Source organism: Acomys russatus, chromosome 21 (genome assembly GCF_903995435.1).
Source record: "Acomys russatus chromosome 21, mAcoRus1.1, whole genome shotgun sequence".
In the NCBI taxonomy this organism is placed as follows: Eukaryota; Metazoa; Chordata; class Mammalia; order Rodentia; family Muridae; genus Acomys; species Acomys russatus.
This window is the reverse complement of record NC_067157.1, coordinates 11,507,869-11,530,580: the sequence shown is the minus strand read 5'-3', so window position 1 is coordinate 11,530,580 and position 22,712 is coordinate 11,507,869. Positions and strand designations below refer to the sequence as shown.

At 37.9% G+C, this 22,712-nt stretch overlaps 1 protein-coding gene and 1 pseudogene across 1 annotated transcript in view; both read left to right on the top strand.

Moving 5' to 3' along the window:
- Positions 1–22,712, top strand: part of Rev3l (REV3 like, DNA directed polymerase zeta catalytic subunit) — a 138,874-nt gene that overhangs the window by 6,774 nt on the left and 109,388 nt on the right. The gene's annotated exons all lie outside the window — the stretch shown is intronic.
- LOC127205417 (uncharacterized) lies at positions 9,469–9,579 on the top strand (annotated as a pseudogene).

Genomic DNA, 22,712 nt, shown 5'->3' with positions numbered 1-22,712 from the left:
AAACAAAACAAACAAACAAACAAACAAAAAAAGCAGATTTCTTAGATGTGCTTTAGAAACACTGTAAGACGGTCTGAGTCTCATTAGGTCTCCAAAATTATCCACTAAAGAGCATAATTACATTATTGTGTTTTGGTCTTGATTATACTTAGTTGAGAAAATTGCAAACTAGCAAGTTTTGGTTGACCTATATCCATTGGTGAAGTTATTTTAAAGTGGAGGTGTGGGACTGGGTATATGAAGCTGTGTTTTCTTATAATGAGGGTAAAGCTCTGGGTCTTGTACATGTTAGGCAAGTGCTCTACCATGAGTTATAGCACCAGGACCTAAAATGGTTTTGAACCTGGCATGATTTGGACACATGATAACAATCAACAGAATAAAGCTCAGAAATGAGCTCTTATATGTTAGCACTTTAAAACAAAGATACTATTTTTGGTTTATCAGTAGGGGAAAGAATGCTTATTTAATAATGATATATTTTTTAAATTTTAGATAGATTGCTACTAGTCTGGACAAAAAATAAGTTAATTTCCAGAGGTGTGAAAAGTAAGTGTGAAATTAAAAAATAGGACAAATGTAGTTCAGGAATAATGAATGTCTTTCGGAGTATGGGGGAAAAACCCCACTGAAACTAAAATCTAAATTTTATAACACAAGTAAAATCTGTTTGGGAAGGAAAAGAAATTACAGGCTAAAAGGTAAACAGACTGGTAAACTCATTGGTAATTTTGAAAAAGGTCTACTTTCTTCCCCATAAATAGCTCCTACCAATAGAGAAACGAACAAAGGAAATTCATGTGAAAAGTGCTATATGTATATAGTATTTCTTATAAAGTTATTAATTATAGCTACAACATATTCTGCCATATTTGCAAAGCTGTTTAGGATAAGTCGAGAATGGTGAAGAAAGAGAATGCCGGCCTCATACATGTTCTACGTAAAGCAGTTTGGAAATGTTCAACATCAAAAGTGTACTGCACTCAAGGGTTTTATGCCTCACAGTTTGCATACATGTCAAGTTAAATGTAAGGGCATCTGTGGCAGCATTGTGATAAAATAATGTGTGTACAGCAGTAGTGCCCTATCTTAAGAGGAATAAAGCAAGGTGAAAGACTGGGTATGTTTTAGGTAGAGATAATGGAATGTAATGCATATGTTCTGTTGTTTTTGGAAATATAGGAAAATTTGGTGAATTTGGTGACAGTAATTGCCTCCAGTGAGTAAAACTGATTAAGTTGTAGTTACAGGAATTAGTAAGGCAGAAGAAAAGAAAAAGGTCCTAATAGTTGCAGAATGATTACTACAATACTGTTTGTTTTGTTTTGTTAGATATTTTTAAATTCAGAGCCTTTATTTGATGGGTGTGGCTCCTTGAAGCGTGGCCATAGGGGATGAGAGAAACTAAAAAGAAGGCTTTGGGGGTTACCTATAAACACCAGGGCGAGCTAACACTTTTGATATTTCAAGTGCATTAAAGTGCTTTACTAATTGGAATGCCTTCAGCCATCAGCCACAGCTGTTTCTTGAGGAAAGGAGGTTTTGGAGCTGCACTGAGCTTGTATTCAAAGTACTGAGGAGCTTGTCATCCAGTGCAAGGAGCCTCTCACTGATGGTGGCAGGGAAATAGAAGATGACTGGGGAGGCAGAGCCACGGTGGGGGAGGCCAGCTCTCAACCGTGCTTGCCATGTGCAGTTGAGGGACCGTCTTAGCTTGCTGCACTATGTATGTATGTATGTCCCCCTTTAAAAAAAACCACTCTAGATGTGAAGTTTGGATTTAAAATTTATACATACTATGAATTATTGTACTATATATACCAAAGAATATCTATCACAATACTTTAAATCTTAACTTTTCTTTATATATATTCCCTGCTAGCCACCGTGCAGATGTTCTGTTCTGTGTTGCCTTCCGCTGTCCAAGGTGTTAAATGCCAGTTGAAGAAACGTCATTCTAGACTTACCGTGTTATACATGCATATAAAATCTTGTGTGGAATGTGTACATATAGCACACAGACATATTTTCACACATGAATTTCAGACAGGCAGTTTTAAGCTGTGTCCAGTAGCTGATTGGTATGGGGCCAGAAGTGAGCACTGGGAATCCTGACAGCGTTCACTGCCTTCACATTGGCCCTTCCTCTCAACTTTGAGGCGATATAGTGGGAAGATGCCGATGGCAGCTGAAAGATGAAATACAGAGCTGTGGAAGAATTACTAATTTCTTATGCATAGTTTAAAACTTGAAAGGCCCACTGTGTCTAGAAGAGGAGAGAATATAATTGCAGAATAGATTCAAGTAAGGTGTGTGTGTGTGTATGTGTGTGTGTGTGTGTGTGTGTGTTAGAGAGAGAGAGAGAGAGAGAGAGAGAGAGAGAGAGAAGGGGAGAGGGTGGGGGAGGGAGGAGAATGAGAACAGGATTCTTGAATAAGTAAAATTTAAATATAACGAAGAATCTAGGACAGCTATAAATGAAAATCAGTATTAGATTAAGACACAATTAAAATGAGTTAGACTTCTTAGATTCCTTTGCTGGTGTGCATTTCCTTCTGGCTTTTCATTGGGTTGGAATCCATTTAGTTAATATAAAGCAAAAAACGACTGCAGGTTAAATATGTTGCATTTATATAGGATGGGTTGCCAGTAGCTCCAGTTGTTTCAAAGAAATACTTAAAAATTTAGTGAGTGTGATGTGTGATGTGCTTTGGAGTGTGTGTTACTTTGGTACTTAGGTGCTCTTTTAACACTACAATGATACTATGTGAAATAAGAATAATGAGTGAAGATACAGTAAACTTTTAATACAATTATGAATATTATGTTAACTTGCAATTGCCATGCAAATATAAACAATACAGAAATGGGTATCTTAGACAACCAGAAAGACACCCACTGTTCAAACATGATGTAGATGCCTTTAGGGGACCAGAACAAATTATAAGTAAAATTAAGACTCCCGTTTGCAATCTTTTAACCTTTTTATTTATTTTATTTTTTTAAAGTTATTCATTTGAAGATTTCCAGATGATCCCGTGTTTGTTCTGGTTCTTACAGATTTTTAAATACTTCAAATTATTTAAATGAAGACTCTGGTTGCTTAATTAGTATTGGGAAACTGGACTGTTTTCTGCAGCAGAAATTGAATATGCCTAGCAAAGTGATTTCTGAAGCAAATTGGATAGTCATTGTCAATGAAAAATTATTTATATGTATTTTCTGGCCAATTAATTTTTAGTTTTAGATGATAGTTTTGGAAAATACTAAGAATTTGAAATAGTTCCCTTGGGGTAATTATTTAATTTTCTTTGGGTTCAGAGAGAACATTATATAAACAAATAAAAGTGTTACCTCAGAAATGCCTTGTCTAATATTTAACAGTCTGTAAAACTTTTCTTTTTTTTCTTACACTTCTTATAATTGCCAAGAAAGTATAACAAGAATTAAAAGTATTTTAGTTTGCATATACATATATTTACACTTAAAAAGTAATTTATATATTAAATTAGGTTTGTTTAAGATGTGAAATAGATGGCTTTGTAAGTAAGAATACATGTTGCTATGTGAACGAATGTGAAGTTAAAACATGTTGGCATACTCCTAGTTTCTCAGAACAAGAAAATGACTAATCTAAATTTCATTTCAGAATAAAATCCAAGACAAGCCACATAAAAGCAACCTAAAACTTAAACTGTCATCATATTATTTGTTTTAAAACTATGGAATAATATATCTGAGGAAGATTACTCTCAAAATTGTTTTTCTCAATTTCAAGTAAGTAATATATTTTGGTTAATATATTGGGGGTGAGGGGGGTGGGGTGATCCTTGGCATTGAAGTTGGTACTCATCCTTAAAACAACTACTCAAATATCAAGCTCTTTAAACCTCTGGCTCCCTTGACCACTCCCAGAGTTTATCTCCTTGTTTTTTTAAGTCCTGGCCCCTTCCCACACTGCTGTTAAAGGACTTACTGCATTGACTATTGTTTGTAGAAATAGTCACATAGAATGACCCTCAGGTGCACCCCTCACCCCCCAGGAACTCCTCCGTCCCATTGCCTTCTGTGCTGAGATATCCCTGGGAAAATCATTTTACTTCTGTGTGCCTAACTTCCTTCTCTGTAAAATGGGTTTTAATGATTTCTACCTCACAGGATTATTATTACTGAATAAAATAACCAGCAAATGTTTTCCATATACAGTAGCATAATGTTCCCCCTTTTTATACCTCTCTCTAGAACCTTGTTACCTCTTGAACTAAGTGCTCTTCAAAATGCTTGAAGTAGAAAATGTACTTTTGTAGCATTTATGTATTCCTCACAGTAGTATAAAGTAGGCCACTTGCACATTGTGGCGCAGGCTCTTTATAGTTGGTCAGTGACTCATGTCTATAGGTGAAATAATTACATATTTAAAACATCTTTTAAAAGTTGGCCAATTTTTATAATCACCCCATCCAGGCATAGTTTAAAAACAAAAACAAAAAGCTTGTTTTATGTAGGGCAGGCAACGTCCAACTCTGGCTTTCCCTTGAAAGGGGCAGTACTAAGCCGTTGGTTAGGAATAACTTCAGTTTCCTAATGCTGCAGATTAGGTTAAATGCATTTATTTGAAGGAGGCTGATTTTCCAAAGCCATTAGTAGTGCTTTAAAAAAATACATAAATTATGATAGAACATATTAAAAGCATATGCCAGGTGTCACAATCAAGGTGACTTGTCAAAGGGATTTATTGATTTGCTTGGTTTTGCCTTTTGTGAGTTTTTGTACACATACAAAAAAGTGAAGCTTCTGGTTCCACAATTTACGATTGTGGAATATAGGCCATATTATCTGTTATAGTGCTTCTGTTGTCTTTCACCATATATTTTGTAAATGTATTTTTAAGTCATTTCCCTCCTCCCCCGCCCCCCAAGTCAGAAAGATCTTCCCAGTTAATTCTGATGTATCATATTTTGGTTGATTATGTTTAAGGTTTTTAAAATAGAAAGTATATGTTAGTTAAATGTTTTAATATTTTTATGTTTAATATAATTGAGCAAGCAGTATGTGAATCTATAGTCAGACCTTCATGTCTGTAGCTTTTATACCCAGATTCATCCAGTCTCAGTATTTGGGGGGAAAACAATTGTATCTGTGCGGTGTGTGTACATACTTGATTTTTATTGTTATTGTTTCTTAAGCAATTGGATATAGCACCTGTTTACTTAGCGTTTATTATTGTATGTGGTACTATAAGTAACTCGGAGATTATTTACAATACATGGGATGCTACAGATAGATTATTTATAAATACCACTCCATTTTATATAAGAGACTTAAATATCCGAGGCAGAATGGTGGAGATCCTATAAGTAGTAGGGACAACTATATTTTCACTGGATCTTAAAAAGCAGAAAAAGTAAAGTAGGAGTTTTATTTGATCAGAAGCCTTAATTTGTGCTTACTTGTACTAATGTGCTGTAGAACAGCCCTCCCTTAAACTTGTCAAGAAATAGCTGCATTAGTCTATGATTCCGGGCTTCTGTTAGCTAAGCATTGCTGCTGCTGCTTCTCCGTGGGTTTGATTCTGTGTCTGCGTCAGTGCACAGGTCAGGAGGCTGGTCTGGAGTAGTTTTATCTGCTCTGGGAGTTAGGACGAGCTGTTGCCATGCTTCTCCTCCAGCAGGCCTGTCCTGACTCTCACCTGACGCTAACACCAGAGTTTACAGGAGCAGCAAGTAAAGGCAAGCCTCATATGCTTTCTGGTTTGATGGAGCAAACCAAATCACAGGGGTTGTCCTTAGGGGTTTCCTAAGGACATATGACTAATTAGGGGGTCATTATTATAATCTGTTACACTGTTGCTGCCTGACTCATTTTTCAAAAAATACGCTGTCAGTATGACATTACTCCCTTTGCTAAATAAGTAGTACTTAAAAGTTAAAAAAAAAATGTTAGGGTTGAACCCTGTGTGTTATAGGCAAGTATTCTGCCTCAGTAGGAGGTACTTATGTAAATAATATATATAATGGTTCAGATAAACTTAATTCCTTGTTACTTACTTTTTTTCTCTTCTTATTCTTCTGTGTCCCATTCACAAATACTTACATTGCTCACTACTTGTAGTAAAAGATATGAGATAAGCAGTAAGTGGAGTAAGGCTACTGTATTTATGTAAGTTTCTTAAATTTACCTGTCTGCTTTATACAGGTATCTCAGAGACCCAAAAAAGCAGATAATTACAGTAATTTTTAAATGACTGTATACCATATATATCTTGTGTGCCATGTTTTAAAAAATGCTTTACCAGGTATTCTTTAAATTATACAAATTGCTATACAGAGGTTGTTTAATCCGTACTGCCACCAGAAAAGAGAGCAGATACTGATTATGTTCTCAAGTGTTTTATCATCGATCTGATGGGTAATGCAGTGCATTGTAAATTCACATTTCTTAGTTTTTTTAGAATTATTATTATGTGTACGTGTGTGGTGTGTGTGTGTGTGTGTGTGTGTATGGTGTGTGTGGTGTGTGTGTGCACGTACCCATGCATTGGCCACGGCATTCATGAGTAGGTTGGAGGACAGACAACCTTATGGAGTCAGGTCTCCCTTTTTTGTTTTGTTTTGTTTTTTGTTTGTTTGGTTTGTTCTTTTGAGACAGGGTTTCTCTGTGTAGCCCTGCCTGTCAGGACTCGATTTGTAGACCCGGCTGGCCTTGAACTCACAGAGATGCACCTGCCTCTGCCTCGCAGAGTGCTGGGATTACAGGCGTGCACCACTGCCACTGATACATGGGTTCCCAGGATCCAACTTGTGCACCAGGCTTGCATAGCAAGTACCTTTACTTGCTGACCTATCTCTTGGCTCCTGTATTCTTTTATTATAGTAAGATTGTCTTTCTATGTGCTTGAGAATCATACACACACATATGCATGCTTACATACATCATGTAGCACAGGCTGGCTTGGAATCCACTTGAGAATGACCTTGAACTTGATTGCCCTGCCCCTACTTCCTAAACGGTGGGACTATAGCCATTCACCACTATACTCGGTCCATGTGGTACCGGGCATCAAACTTGCAGCTTTGTGAATGCCAGGCAACCACTTTGCCGACTGAGCTACGTCCCCAGTCCATATGTTTTGTTTGTTTGTTTTTTAAACACACTATATCTCTTTTGCTCATTTTCATGCTGGAAATCTTGGCTCTGAGATGTTCTTCACATGTGAGGAAAATTGGCCTGTATCTATGAATTGAGTTGATTTTACAGTAAATGCTCTTTATTTAAATAGTAATTAAAATTATATATATATATATATATATATTTGTGTGTGTGTGTGTTAAGTGAACCTTTTCAAATACATTTCTATGAAGTTATACCTGAATAATGGCGACAAGGATGAAAAGGAAAGATCCAGCATATTTTATATATCTTATTTAAATCTGTGATTTAAAATTTTCAAAAATATCCTGCCTTTATTATTTTTTTTCCCCTCTTCTGGATTGGTTCTATTAAGACTGTTCTTTTGAAGTTACAGTCAAGAAACAGGGCTATCCTCTAAAGGGCTATTTTTAGATGGTCAGATTGTACAGTATGGGTAGAAAGTACACCATGTCAATTAGAATTCTTGTTCAGATTGTTTTGAGTCTTGCCTGTTTTACTTTGTATGTATAGTTGTGATTCTGACACAGACATGCATACAGCAGCAGCACAAACATTCCTTTATCTTTTCAGTTGGCCCTGTCCCTAACTAATCATGTATTCATAGTAGAGGCTCACTGGTCACATGAAAAAAGATAAGTAAAATGCAATGCTCTCACTACCCAATTATAACCCGGAGGGTATGTGAGCTTTCAGGGGCTGTGGAGGAAGGGCGGAAGCAACTGTCACCTCTAGCATCTGAAGTAAAGCACTTGATTCTCCTGGACTCTGTGTGAGAGGGAATTCAAGGCTGTGAGAGTAGGCAGATTAGCGTGTTTTGAGTAATCTAATGTAGTTTTAAACATTTTTAAAGTTACCATACCTTTTCTCCATAATTTTACTCCCCAGCATAATAAATAAATAAATAAATAAATAAATGCCAAATAGTAATTCTTAAGTGATAAGGTTAGAACATGGTTGAAAACCATTATTTTGTTTTTTTTTTTTTTCTTTTTTTGTTTTGTTTTAATTTGTTTGTTTGGTTTGATTTTTGGTTTTTCTTTTTGTGTGTGTGTGTGTGTGTGTTAAAGATTTATTATTTTTTATTATGTATACAGTGTTTTTCCTGCATGTATACCTGCAGGCCAGAAGAGGGAATCAGATCTCATTATAGATGGTTGTGAGCCACCATGTGGTTGCTGGGAATTGAACTCAGGACCTCCGGAAGAGCAGTCAGTGCTCTTAACCTCTGAGCCATCTCTCCAGCCCCCGGCTTTTGGTTTTTCAAGACAAGGTTTCTCTGTGCAGCCCTGGCTATCCTGGAATTCACTGTGGAGCAGGCTGGCCTCTAACTCAGAGATCTGCCTTGTCTCCCAAGTGCTGGGATTAAAGGCATGTGCCCAGCTGTATTCTTTACATAGTTTTTAACTCTTCAAATTACTGAGGTTTCTTTTAGAATTTGTTATGTCACCAATCTCTAGACATTTCGTTGCAAGTAACTTCTCATTTATTTCATACAGATTATTGACAAATGGTTAGTTTCTTATTATTTCTTTAAACATTTAAAAAAGCATTTCTGAGGTTGCAGTGTAGCCCATAGTGTGTTCACTTGCTACAGCGATTTCCCAAAAAGCTGATATTAAAGTGATGCATAAAGAAAATAGGAGATTTTTCAATTTTGTTTTCAAATGTCATATATTCTACATACTTATTTTTGTCTCATCTTTCATGAACAGTTCATTTTACATTTCTGTTTTGTTTTACATTGCATCACTAATGGTTTTATTTTGTGTATGTTATTTGGCACAAAAAAAGCTTCATGACTGATAAGACTTTCATAGCAGTTCTTTAAACTACTTATAGCGAAGAAACTCGTTTTCCTGGTACTTGAACTACAATAAGAGGGATTACTAGAAAAAATACAAACTGCATTTTAAAAAATTATTACGTAACAGTGATAGAATTGCTGTCAGATTGTCATACGTTCCCAAATGCTAATTTTAGGGTTCCACATGTGTGCTGCTGCAGATCTGTAGTGCTTACTTGAATAGCATTGTAGACACCTCCTTAGCAGTCTGAAGGGATTGTTTCCTTGATTCCCTCTTGAATCCTATTTCCTGTCCTGTATCATTGCTTTTTTTTTTTTTTTTTTTTTTTTAAACTTGATTGCTTCTATGACACCTAATGTAACTCATGGCCTGTTGCTGTATTTTAATCCTTTTAGGTCACTTCGTGTTTAAAAAACCTGCCTGAACCCATTTCCAGTAAGATTTTAGGCAGTTAAATTTTTGTTGTAATAAATATGCCTTATTCTTTTGTCCTTGTCACTTTATGCATTTAGTGTTGTGTGAAAGGAGAGAAGGCTAGCATTCCCCTTGACAAGAATGGAAAAGGCCCTGGAGCCTAACAACACACACGGTTAAGGCATTGCCACCTACACCGTAATTGTATACACTTAAAGTAGCCCTGTTTTCCTCTTTTTAGTTTTGGCTTTTGCAGTATGAAATGTCTCGTGGTTTTTTTTGTTTGTTTGTTGTTGTTCGCTGTTTTTTGTTTTTTTAAGGCAGGGTTTCTCTGTGTAGCCTTGGCTGTCCTAGACTCACCTTGTAGACCAGGCTGGCCTTGAACTCACAGCAATCAGCCTGCCTCTGTCTCCCGAGTGCTGGGACTAAAGGTGTGCACCACCATACCTGGCTCTCATGTATTTTTCATCTTAGCATAAATACAAGCTGGACAGTAATGGCACACGTCTTAAATCCCAGGACTTGGGAGGCAGAGGGAGAATCTCTGAGTTTGCTGCCTACCTTGTCTACAGAGCGAGTTCCAGGACAGTCAGGGCCACCTAGAGAAACCCTGTCTAAACAACAACAAAAGAAAGCATAAATACAGAAAAAAATTAAAGCATACTGGAACATAGCTGTAATTATACAATTCAAGAACAAGATAAAATATTTGTTCTTATGTAATACAGATTTGTAGCCATCACCCAGAATGCATGCAATCAGAAATGTTTCAGATTTCATATTTGCTTGTATATAATATATTACAGACAAGCCCTGTGTAAAACTCATTAATTCTTCATACATACCTTAATCATATAGCCTGATAGTGTGACTCCATCACACTAGGTTGTGCATGTCCGGATTTTGGAGCATTGGAAATTTCAGATTTTCACAATGGGGATACTAAACCTCTATAAGCAATTGAGCTTTTTTTTTTTTTTTTTTTGCCACTTCCAGCTTCCCACACTAATTTGTAAGGCAACTGTTAAGTAATGAATGTTGCAAACTATACATGCTCTCTTTAAAAAAAGGAGCTTTTTCAGTAGACTCAATTCCTTAAATCTATCTTAGACCCAAGAATTTTTGAGCAACACAAATTGATCTTGATAGGGGAGAAAAAGGAAACAAAGTGGGTGGGAAGGGAAGGAGTGCGGATCTGGGAAGAGTCCATGGAGGGTTAAAAATGATCAGAGTACATGCAAAATTCTCAATTAAGTTTTTAAAAAATATTCTTAAGTAGCAACAAAAAATAGGTTATATGTTAAGCTAAAATAGCTTAGATCCCACTGTGCATGCTGATTTGTCCCAGAGTGCGACCACTCTTGCCATTTTTTAAGGTTTCAGTTACTTTCCTGGCGTATTTGTGGTAACAAGGTCTCCAGCCTTGGTCTTGATGTGTTGCTGGGTTTGAATTTGATCCCCCTGCCTCATGGTGTTAGGATTAAAGCTGCGTTCCCAAACTCCTGCTTGGGTTCCAATTTTTATTACCTTAGTTTCTTCAAATACTTTTTCGGATACTATTTTTGGGGCGATTGCGTGCGTTGACGGTTTTCTGAACCCCAGGCTATTTGAGAGTGCCTTGTGTTGCACGTGCTTATTACTGACTGGCATGGTTAAGGATGACAAACCGAGCTGTACCTGAGTGCCTGTAGCCTTGGTTGTTGTTTTTTCTTTTTCCTTTAAAATTCTCTTGATTATTTTTTGATGTCTTTGTTTTAATTGTGTGTGTGTGTGTGTGTGTGTGTGTGTGTGTGTGTGTGTGTGTGTCAGCATGAATATGAAGGTCAGAGGATAACTTGTGGGAGTCAGTTCTTTTTCCACTGTGAGTCCTGGGGATTGAACTGAGGTCACCAGTGTTGGCAGCAGCACCTGTTATCCACTAAGCCATCTCATGAGCCTGTCTTTTAATTCTGGTGGGGCTAAAGAAACTCCTTTTGCTACAAAGATACAGGTGCTTTTTAGTTTGGAGTTCTTTTATTATATTTTTGGTTATTTTTATTCCTTTTTGTGATACTTTAATATAAAAGTAAGTAATAAGCAGTTTTAAATGTACTATGTTACTTATGGATTGGGTAACATTTCTTTCCCTTTTTAAAAATACTGTACCCATTTTCACTGTCTCCTTTTTAATTTTTTAATTAATTAAAAAAATTTTTTTTCCGAGACAAGAAACCCTAACTGTCCTAATTTATTTTTTAGACTACGGTGGCCTCAAACTCAGAGATCCACAACAGGATTAAAAGTCTCACTTTCTCCTTTTAAGCATTCAACTTTTTAGGGTTTCGTTTTCTTTTTCTTTTTTGTTTTTTCTGGTGGTTTTAGGTTTTTTTGTTTTTTGTTTTGTTTTTTTGAGACAGGATTTCTCTGTGTAGCCTTGGCTGTCCTAGACTTGCTTTGTAGACCAGGCTGGTCTTGAACTCACAGTGATTCTCCTGCCTCTGCCTCCCGAGTGCTGGGATTAAAGGTGTGCGCCACCACGCCTGGCATATCAAGGTTTCTTTTAATGTTTTATTACATTTGTCTATTTAGTGTGTATGGGTGAGCATGTGCTGCAACTTCTAGAGGTCAGATGGCAGCTTGCTGGAGTTGTTTTCCTCTGCAGTGTGGGCTGTGGGTATGGGAACAAGTGCCTTCTTACCTACCTGGTGGGTCCTTATCTTGACCTCCTGAGTCCCACCTTCCCTCCTGCTGCTAGTATTTAATTTCTGCATCACTGATGAGCACTTTCATTGTTTACTGAATTACTGATTCCGTTTTCAACAGTATCTGTTCTGTTCTTTCTCATTCCCAATGTAGCTTTTAATTTGTTTTTATTCCTTTCTCTTTTATAGCATTTCATTTATTTATGTCTCAGTTCTACATGTGTCTGTTGTCTTTTATTCTTCTTGGCTTTTTCAGTTTATCTGTTTTCCTTATGAAAGATACTTTACAGAAACCTTATTTTAGTGTGTGTGTGTGTGTGTGTGTGTGTGTGTATGTGTCATGTTCATGTATGTATGTGTGTATGTGCACGTAAAGGCCAGCGATCTCTCCATTGTTTCTACTTCTGTGTTTTCGGTCAGCTTTCTGAGGGATCACCCCGTGCTTCCTCCCTCTTTCCAGCACAGGGGCGGAAATTGCGAACAGCCGTGCCTGGCTTCCTAAGTGGGTTTGGGGAGCTGAGCTAAGTTCCTTTTGCTTGTGCAGGAGGCACTTCATACACTGAGCCATCATCTCTCCAGCCGAACTGGACTGCGAATACACTGCAGGCACTTTCTGCATTTCTTTTTTTATAATTGAAAATTAACACAATTCTGTATGAGCCTGTGTGTGTGTGCGTGTGTGTGCGTGCGCACGCGTGTGTGCGTGTGTGTGTGTGTGTGTGTGTGTGTGCGCGCGCGCGCGTTCATGCCCATGAGTCTGGGCAGGTCTGAGTGCAGGTGCCCATGAAGGTCAGAAGAAGGCATTAGATCCCTTGGAGGTGCCTGTGAGCCTCTTGATGTGGGCGCTGAGAACTTGGGTCTTCTGTGGGAGTAATACGCACTTTTAATCACTGAGCCTTCTTTCTACCCCCTCATCAATATTTTAATGAAATATTGGTAGAAGAGTTATTCTATATTCCCTTTATTCTGAAAAGTAAAGTTTCTCCCCATGTCTTTATATGTTAGTAGTTGGAATGTGTCTTGTAGTCGTAGATGTACGCCTCATTCAGCTGTCCGCGCTCTGCCTGCCTGTCTTGGGAGGGTCTTGCTATGTAGCTCAGGCTGGCCTTGAAATCCTGATCTTGCTGCCTAGCCTCCAGGGTCCTGAGGTTATAGATATGATCTGAGTTAGGGCTACTATTGCTGTGTTGTTACAATGAAAGAAAACCCCAAATGTTCAATTTTACCAACGAATACTCAGGAGGCAGATGCTGGGGTGAATGAAAACTTGCTAGCTCAGAGAGGCAGAGAAAGCACCCAGCTGACCTTCCTGTTCACCTTATGTCCTGGAAGGAAAAGCCAAGAGCTAAAAGCTAAAAAGCTAAAGAGCTCCTGCTTCTCCACACTGTCTTAACACCCTTCTTTCAAAGTCCCTCGTATCTACGTAACACCTGCCAGCTGCCTTCTTTACTCCACCTCTTGACCTAGTTTTAACTTTATTAAATCCTGTGTATAGAAAGCTCTTGGATTAAAGATGTGTGTTATCGCTGAGCCATACCAAACAGGAAACAGATTTTTATAATTCACAATTTTGGTGTTCACAATGGGAACAAAACTATTCTGCACCATTGCTCTGATGAAACACTATGACAGAAATCAAGTTACAGAGGAAAAAGTTTATTTGGTTTACATGGTTACATCATAGTCCATCACTGAGGGAAGAAGTCAGGACAGGAACTCAAACAGGGCAGGAACCTGGAGGCAGGAGCTGATGCAGAGGCCACGGAGGGGTGCTGCTTACTAGCTTGCTCCTCATGACTTGCTCAGCCTGTTTTCTTACGGAACCCAGGACCACCAGCCCAGGGGTGGCACCAACAATGGGGTAGACCTTCCACATCAATTACTAATTAAGAAAATGTTCTCCGGGCTGGAGAGATGGCTCAGGGGTTAAGAGCACTGGCTGTTCTTCCAAAGGTCTTGAGTTCAATTCCCAGCAACCACATGGTGGCTCACAACCATCTATAATGAGATCTGGTGCCCTCTTCTGGAGTTGTATATGCAGGCAAAACACTGTATACATAATAAGTAAATAAATCTTTAGAAAAGAAAGAAAGAAAGAAAATGCCCTACAAGGTTGCCCATAGCCTGATCTTATGGTTGCATTTTCTTAATTGAGGTTCCCTCCTCCCAGGGAGGAACATAAAACTAGCCAGCATAAATATGCTCCACTGTACGTGGCTTTTACTTTCTTTGTAACACAGAAATAATTAATGACTTATTATTAATTAATAAGTTAATAATGGCAGTTTAAATGAATGAAATATATCAATAGATGTTTGGCTTGATTTTACTCTAAATTTTTTTTTTTTTAACTTCTTGTAAAAATAGGGCTAACAGTAGCCTTTCTTCTGTTTTGAATGTTGTGGCCTTAGGTTATCTTGGTAGCTTTATTCAGATGGGATCCTGATAAGGTAAAAAGTCAGTTTAATAACCAAACTCCATTGATTTGGGTAAAAATTATTCATGATTAGTAAGTTATATAAAAACTGAGAAGACTGCAGATGAACTGTAAGTCTGGGGCATGGAAAGTCTAGTTCTGGGGTTTTCCGGGTTTGACAGCCTTTGCTGTTGAAGCTTCGGCAACTATTTCTGTTTGCTCTTTGGTGCTCCAAACCCGAATTGCTAATGGCACCAATCCTTGTGCTCTCATTCTTTTACACTTGGTTTGTCTCCTGAGTAGCTGTGAGGATTGCTGAATAGCGTAATGCGGGTGTGTTTCATGTTTAACATCTTTCCAAGAAGTGTAAGCAGTATCTGTTGGATCCTGTTTGCACTGAGTCTGAATGTTCAGCTGGAGCTAACAGGGTGTTAGTTACATCTGTTTATCGTGTTATTTGTTTTAATGCTTGACTATAGAATGAATGTGGATTTCTTGTTTATTCTTCATAAGCATTTAGACTTATGAATATGTGCATATGCATCCCAAAATTTCCCCAAAATGGATGTACTAAGGTTTGTACCTGCTGGCAATGTGTAAGATTCAGCATGCTCTGCATCCTTACTAACATTTATAATTGTCAGGCTTTACATTTTAGGTTAGTTTGTTTTTGAAAGTTTTAGTTTTTTGTATATGAGTGTATGTGTGACTGTGAGAGCATATATCTTGTGCATACAGATGTCTTCAGAGGCATTGAATCCCCGGGAGCTGGAGTTACGGCTGGTTGTGAGCTGTCCAGTGTGGGTGCTGGGAACTGAACTCAGTTCCTCTCCAAGAGCAGTAAACTGCCTTAACTACTGAAACATCTCATCAGCCCTTTAAGTTCTTGATTTTAAATTTGTATATACTTCTCTTAGTAAGACTGTTTTTTTTTTTTAATCCATCACTCTTGTTCTATCATACCCTGAGAGAGGAGTGCTGAACTCTTCAATTTACAGATTTGTCTATTTCTTTTTAGTTCTGTCAGTTTTTTGTTTTTGTTTTTTTTCCTGAATGTATTTTCATACTTTTCTGGGTCCATACATATTGTAGATCTACGATTTTCTGTATATCACTCGATAGCATGACAGTGTTCTTTGTTTTTAAATCTTTGTTATTAGCATAGATGTTGTAGATGACTTCTGCTTAGCATTCATTCACATGGTATTTCTTGCCAACAATGTTAAGTTTACCATGAGCTGAATAGACTCTGACAGCCGGTGTGAGATTCTGCCCATTGAATAAGGAGGAGCGAGTTGAGGCTCTCTGACCGCTGAAGTGCTCAACATCTCTTGAGCTTGATATAGGTACTCAAAGAGTTTAAGATTTTGTATTTTCTGTTAAGGAATGCTCAACTTGTATGTAGTAGTAAAACAAACAAAAAAAAAATTACTAATGAGCTGAATGATCAAAAATATGGGATGATTATGTTTATAATGCCATCTGTACAGTCACCAAAAGATTTAAGAATCAAAGGAGGAAATGTTCTCTTTCATGACTAAGTAAGTAAACTTCAGTAGTAATTTGTATATGATCCTTTTGTTTAAAAATGCATATATTGTAAACATATGTACAAAAACAATAAAATGCACCAGTGGGTGATGTTTTTTACTTTTGTGCTGTTGTTGTTGTTGTTGTTTTTTTTTTTAAATAGAACCATTATCTTATGGTTAAGAAAAAGTGTTAATTGGGCTGGTAGAGGGCGCAGTTGAATAAACGGTGATTCCTACCAAGCTTGGCAACCTGAGTTTGATCCCTAGAATCTGCTCTCATAAATTGTCCTCTGACCTCTAAATGTGAGGTAGTCACACATAGAACATGTAAGAACATGTACACATGCACACAAACAGTATACAAAAACAAATACAACCACCAATCCTAAGACAAAACTCTCTTGACATTCCTTTCCGGTTTGAGGCCATCATCAACTTCCTACATTCTAAAAGTATTTCCCAAAGTGTAGTCCCTGAATAAAACTGTCTTGGCATCACGACATTCTCATTAATACAAATTAATTCTGGGGCTGGAGAGGAGGCTCCGTGGTTAAGAACACTTGCTACTCTTGAGAGGACCTGGATTCAAGTCCCAGCACCCACATGACAGCTCATAGCTATCTGTAACTCCAGTTCCAGGGAATCTGATGCCCTCTTCTGGCCTCAGTGGGCACTAGGTACACATGTGCACAGACACTCATGCAGACAAAACACTCATACACCTAAAATGAAAGTAATTATATATATACATGTGTATGTATATATATGTGTATATATGTATATATATATATAATTCATGTGTTATATATATGGATACACACACACATACACACACACATACACACACACACACACACACACACACACACACACACACACACCTAATATCTACCAGTTATAGGAAATAAAAATCTCTGGGAATATCCTAGGAGTGAGTACTAACAAGTACCACTGGGACTCTGGGATTTTTGTTTTGTTTTTTCGACACAGGGTTTCTCTGTATAGCCTTGGCTGTCCTGGACTTGCTTTGTAGACCAGGCTGGCCTCGAACTCACAGAGATCTGCCTGTCTGATTCTGGGCTTCTTCTTTGTGTGTTTGGTTTGTTTTCGTTCTCGAGACAGGGTTTCTCTGTGTGGTTCTGGGATTCTTACATAAGGTTCTCAAACTATTCTATATGGATAACATAAGGCTGTGGGCGACACAGCTTTTTGTGCTGTGGCACCAAGCTGTTGTTTCAGCTGCCACCGGCTCTTCCTGAAGTTTTTCTGTAAGCTGCTTGTTCCTCCAAGTGAACATCCTCCAGACTTTGTATATGCACATGGTTTAAAGACCGCGGACCGTGGCGATGTCAAGTGTACAGAGAGAGTATCTAGCAGCGTGAATGAGCAAATGCTGTCTTCATGTGTGGAATAGCTGCTCATGTGGCTAGCTTTTCATACTGCCAGACTGTCTTGAGACACCACCTTTGTTGTGAAGCCTTTCTTCAGTCAGCTTGGCCTTTGTGCCATCGTTGAGTTTGATAGTCCTGGTAGAGCAGTTATCAGCTGATTGGAGAGTCTTTGTTTATCCTCCCTGTTACAGTGTGAGTTTCTTGAGAGTAGATCAGTATGCTGTGCGTCACTTATGAAATCATTAGAAGAGTCAGTTTTATAAAGCAGGATGGTAGTTAAAAGAGGCTGGGAGGAGGGAAACGAAAATTTCTTGTTCACTGAAGACAGTCTCAGTTCAGGGGGGCGGTCAGTGACCGTAGTTGAACAGCATGTCATTGAATTGTGCACCCCAAGAAGGTTAAAATGATAAAGTGTTCTGTGTTTTACTTTTTGTGGCTATGTATGAATATATGTGCATTGTACGTGACGCATGTACATATGTGTGAGTGTAGAGGCCACAGGAGAGACATGCCCTCCTCTGTCATTCTCACTGAACATGGAAGCAGGCTGGTGACGGGTTGGGGCCAGCAAGCCACCAGTTCTTTCTTGGGCCCCTGAGTTCCAGGAGGGTGTGATCTCACCTAGCCCAAGCATTCTTACCTGTTGAGCCTCCAGCCTGGCCGGGCTTTTTCTTTACATTTGCTTGTTTGTTTGTTTTGCATATATGTGTGGGTATGTATGTCCTACAGCAGAAACTTAGAGCTTAGAAGACAGTGTTTGGTAGCTGGTCTTTCCTGTAACTGTATGGGTCTCGGGTTGAATTTGGGTTATTAGGCTTGACAGCAACTGCCTTCACCCATTGAGCTAGCTCTCTGGCCCCTGATGATTTTTTTTTTTAAGATAAAATTCATAAAAATAAGGATTTTCACCTATTTCATTCACTTTTGTTTTCAATAGTTTGTAATATTGATTCCTTTAGATTTATTGTTGAAAGTATGTTTAAATATTTAACAAAATAGTTTACTCTTTGAAAACTTCATGCATGTATACAATATATCTTGACCATGTCCACCCTTTACTCCCTCCCAAATTATGGTTTGTTTTTGTTTTTGTTTTGTTTTTTTACATAATACTTGATTGAAGAAAAACATTTGGAATTAAATTGGATTACAGAGTAAGCCCATCAAAAATTCCATTTAAAAATCAAAATTCATAGATGAGAAAGCATATCATGTCGCATATTAAGTACTCTTGTAATATTTTTTAGTAGTAAATAAAATTAATGACTAAAGTGGTGGTCACTTGCTGATAAGGCTACCAGTTGATGCCTAAAGCTATTGTAGTGCTGAACCACATATAGACTATATTTTTTATTTGTATACACGTTTATCATAAGGTTTAAATTATAAATTTTGTAATAAAGTAAGAAAAGAAGTGAGGAGTGGTGGTGCATGCCTGCAATCCCAGCACTCAGGAACACCCTTTAGTTTCTCTTGCAGCTTCATAAGAGCAGGATTGTCCATACTGTTAAATTTACTTCTTTTTTTCTTTGTTTAAATTTTTTTCTCCTTTTTTTAGAGAAAAGATTTCTCTGTGTAGTCTTGGCTGTCCTGGACTCCCTTTGTAGACCATCCCTCTGCTCCCTAACTATAATTTAGCATTAGCTCCAGCAATGTGTGGGAGGCCTAGTTACGTAATACCATTCTTTTTTAAACCTTGGTGTTCTGCCTCCATGTATGTCTGTGTGAGAGCATCGGATTCCTCCTAGAACTGAAGTTACAGAGAGTTGTGAAGATTTTTCAGGTTTCTTTCCATGCTTAAAATAGTTTCTGTTTGTTGTATCTTCAAGTGTATTTTTATCTTAAATATGTATTTTCACCCCTAAGTTTAATTTTTGGTTTGTATTCTTTGTATATAATTTATATCTTTACTTAATTTAAACATTATTTTAAGTTTTGCTTTGTTTTTTTAAAAAAATAGGGTCTCACTGTGTGTCATTGCCTGTCATTGCCTGGAACTCATTATGTAGACCAGGCTGGCCCTTAGCCTCTGCCTCCCCAGTACAGGGACTAAAGGCATACACCACCACACCTGGCAATTTCTTGAATGTATAAATAATGCTATAATTATTTTTTGAAGGCTCTGCTTACTAAATCTATCATCTATATAATTTCTAGGCTCATTTGTTGTTGTTACTATTTCTGATAAGTGATTATATTATCTTTTTAAAAATATGATCTCAGCATTGGAAGGGCTGGCTTGGCTTTCCTTTTAGTACATCATTTGTTAGACTTTTCTCAAGTCTTCATGCTGGTAATTTTTCATTAGATACCGGACACCGGGCTTTACTTTGCCTTCTGATGATTGTATTTCTAGAAATTTCTTGAGTTTAACTTTTAAGGTTTATTTTTATTCTTGGCTAGGTAGGAACAGAGCAAACTGTGGAGCTAATTTTCCTGAAACACTTACTAGCTCCTAATGATTCTCCCTGATGGTCTGGTCTGTAAGGTTCCCACCTTTCTTTCTTCTGGATGTATCAAGCATACTTTCCTTGGTTCACGTCACTTAAAATTTATAGATTTGGCTCCATAGAAACTTTTTTACACTCAGAAAAGTAAGCATTAAATCATAGTTCTTAAATGAAATTTTCTCAGTGGTGAAGATTAATAACTCTGGGACTGTTCTTGTGTGTGTGTGTGTGTGTGTGTGTGTGTGTGTGTGTGTGTGTGTATTAAGCTTGTATAAAATAAGCCATATATTTAGAGTAGCAGGAGCCAGGTCTCTTGCTATTGGCTGGGAGATTAACGTATAGAGGACCAGAATGTCTCTGTGGTGTTGGGTTGAGATTAGAGGCAACATTTTGAGTTCATCAGTTTTCATAGAAGAATAGATACAGAAATAGATATGTATCTAAAATTATTCAGGATGTTTTTCTTTTGAGATGAATCTCATGTAGTCTAGGCTGGCCTCAAACTTGCTATGAAGCCAAGGGGGAATTCTTAAACATGATTCCCCTGCCTCCACCTTTTTAGTCTTGGGATTACACCATTTCCAGATTCTGATTTTTTACTTATTTATTTATTTATTTATTTATTTTTATTTTTATTTATTTATTTTTTTTGGGTTCATTCATTTCCTTCTTTTTTTTAAATGTTTTTTAATTTATTTTTATTTATTTATTTATTTATTTTTATTTTATTTTATTTTATTTTTTAAACACTATACAATTTTTAAAAGGTGATATGGTTGTCTATAAAGAAATCACTTAGTCTCCATCTAGATGAAGTACAAGACAAACCTAGAGCATTTAATTCCCAGAAAGAGAAAGTCAATTAGGTATTTCAATTTAGAATTCAGTTTAGCTATATAAAGAAATTAGAAAATTGCCAAGTTTGGTGGCAAACACCAGCACTTGGGAGGCTGAGGCAAGGATAGCAGTTCAAAGCCATCTGAGCTACATAGACAACCTGATCAGGAGGAGAGAGAAAGAAGAGGAAAGGGAAATTGTTATGCTTGTCCTCGCAATAAAAAAGAAACGGAACAGGCCTAGGGAAATGGCTCAGAAGTTAAGAGCACTGACTGCTCTTCCAAAGGACCCGGGTTCAATTCCCAGCAACCACATGGCAGCTCTCCACTGTCTGTAATGAGATCTGGTGCCCTCTGGTGTGCAGGTGTTACATGCAGGCAGAACACTATACATAATAAATAAATCTTAAAGAAAGAAAGAAACTGAATAGCCCAAAGATCTATTAAAACAAACAAAACTAAGCCAAGCATAGTGGCATGTATCTTCGATCTCAGCACTTGAGAGGGAGAAGCAGGCAGATTGCTGTGAGTTCCAGGACAGTTAGAATTGCATAGTAAAACCCTGTCTCAATAAAAACCAACCAACCAATAACACGAAAACAACATAGAAAACAAACTCACAAGGTAAGTAAATGTCCAAACCAGAAGACAAATGAATATTGAGAGCCACGTCTTGTCAGAAGAAGCCAGTACACCCAAGAAGTGGTAAGGGAAGGAAGTCATGACCATTTGTGTTAAGCATAGCTGGGGTCAAACATTCGGAAGCCCTCCCCCTTCCAGGAGAGTTCTCCTTCCAGGAGCATGCTCAGGTTCAGGGAAGGTAGTGCTGGGGCCTGCCTCTGAATGTTTAGCAGGGAAGCTGGAAGTGGAAGCTGGAAGTAAATGTAGTGATTTAGGGAAAGAGAAGTCCAGTAGTAGACACCGCTGGTGTACTTGCCTTATGGGGAAGAGGAGAAAAGCTGGGAAGTCCTTATGAAATTCCCGGCCTAGAGGCCAGGCCACTTGCCACCTGACATCTAGTCGTGGAACATGGCCTCTTTCCCAGCTTGTTTCAACAGTGCTAGTATAACTAAAAGAACTATAAGACAGTCGTGCATGCGTTAAATAGTCTCCAAAGATGACATGCACAAACAAGGACATTGAATACATTTTAGCTGTTAATGGCTGTAGCTACAACAAACAGTAACTGAATTCCTACGTAGATATGCCAGAGATTGGGGGGTTTTCAGATTGGGAATTTAAGAGGAATTTGGTCAAGGTTCTAATGTAAAAAGCAAACAGCATACAAGACTAGAAAATGCTAAGAGGGTGAGCATGGTAGCACACATTTAATCCCTGCATTGGAGAGGTAGAGGCAGGTAGATCTCCTGAGTTGGAGGGCAGCCTAGTCTAGGTACTAAATTCCAGGTCAGTTGAGGCTACATGCTTAAGAATAATAGGTCAGCCTAATCTTTAAAAAGGCTGGAGTTGGGTGTGGTGGTACATGCCTGTAATCCCAGGATTCAGGGCGCCAGAGACAGGTAGATTTCCATGAGTTCGAGGCCAGCCTAGTGTACAAAGCCAGTACAGAACAGTCAAAGCTACACAGAGAATGCTAGAATCAAAATCACTATAACAATGAAAAGTAGTTTTGATGGACTCAGTTGAACAAACAAAATATTTGAAGTAATAAAGGCTGAAATTAATGGGAGATATTAAACCACAGATCTAAGACAAGAGCAATACATGTCTCATAATCATAGCTATATTGTATTCAAGCTGTAGGAAGTCAAAAGAAAGGAAAAAGTTTTGAAAGAAGCCAGAGAGGAGAGAATATTCACTGTGCCTGTCTATATAGGATGTAACTAAGTCCAAGGATCCCGTGCCCTCTCCTCTCCTGGCATCTCTGAGTACCAGGCATGCATGGTGCACAAACATCCAAGTGGAAACCAAAGTAAGTCTTAAATTTTTTCAAAAACAAAACTTTTGTTTCCTCAGCAGGAGGTATGGCCCAGTGGTAAAGCACTCGCCTAACTCTGGGTTTAATTCTCAGAAG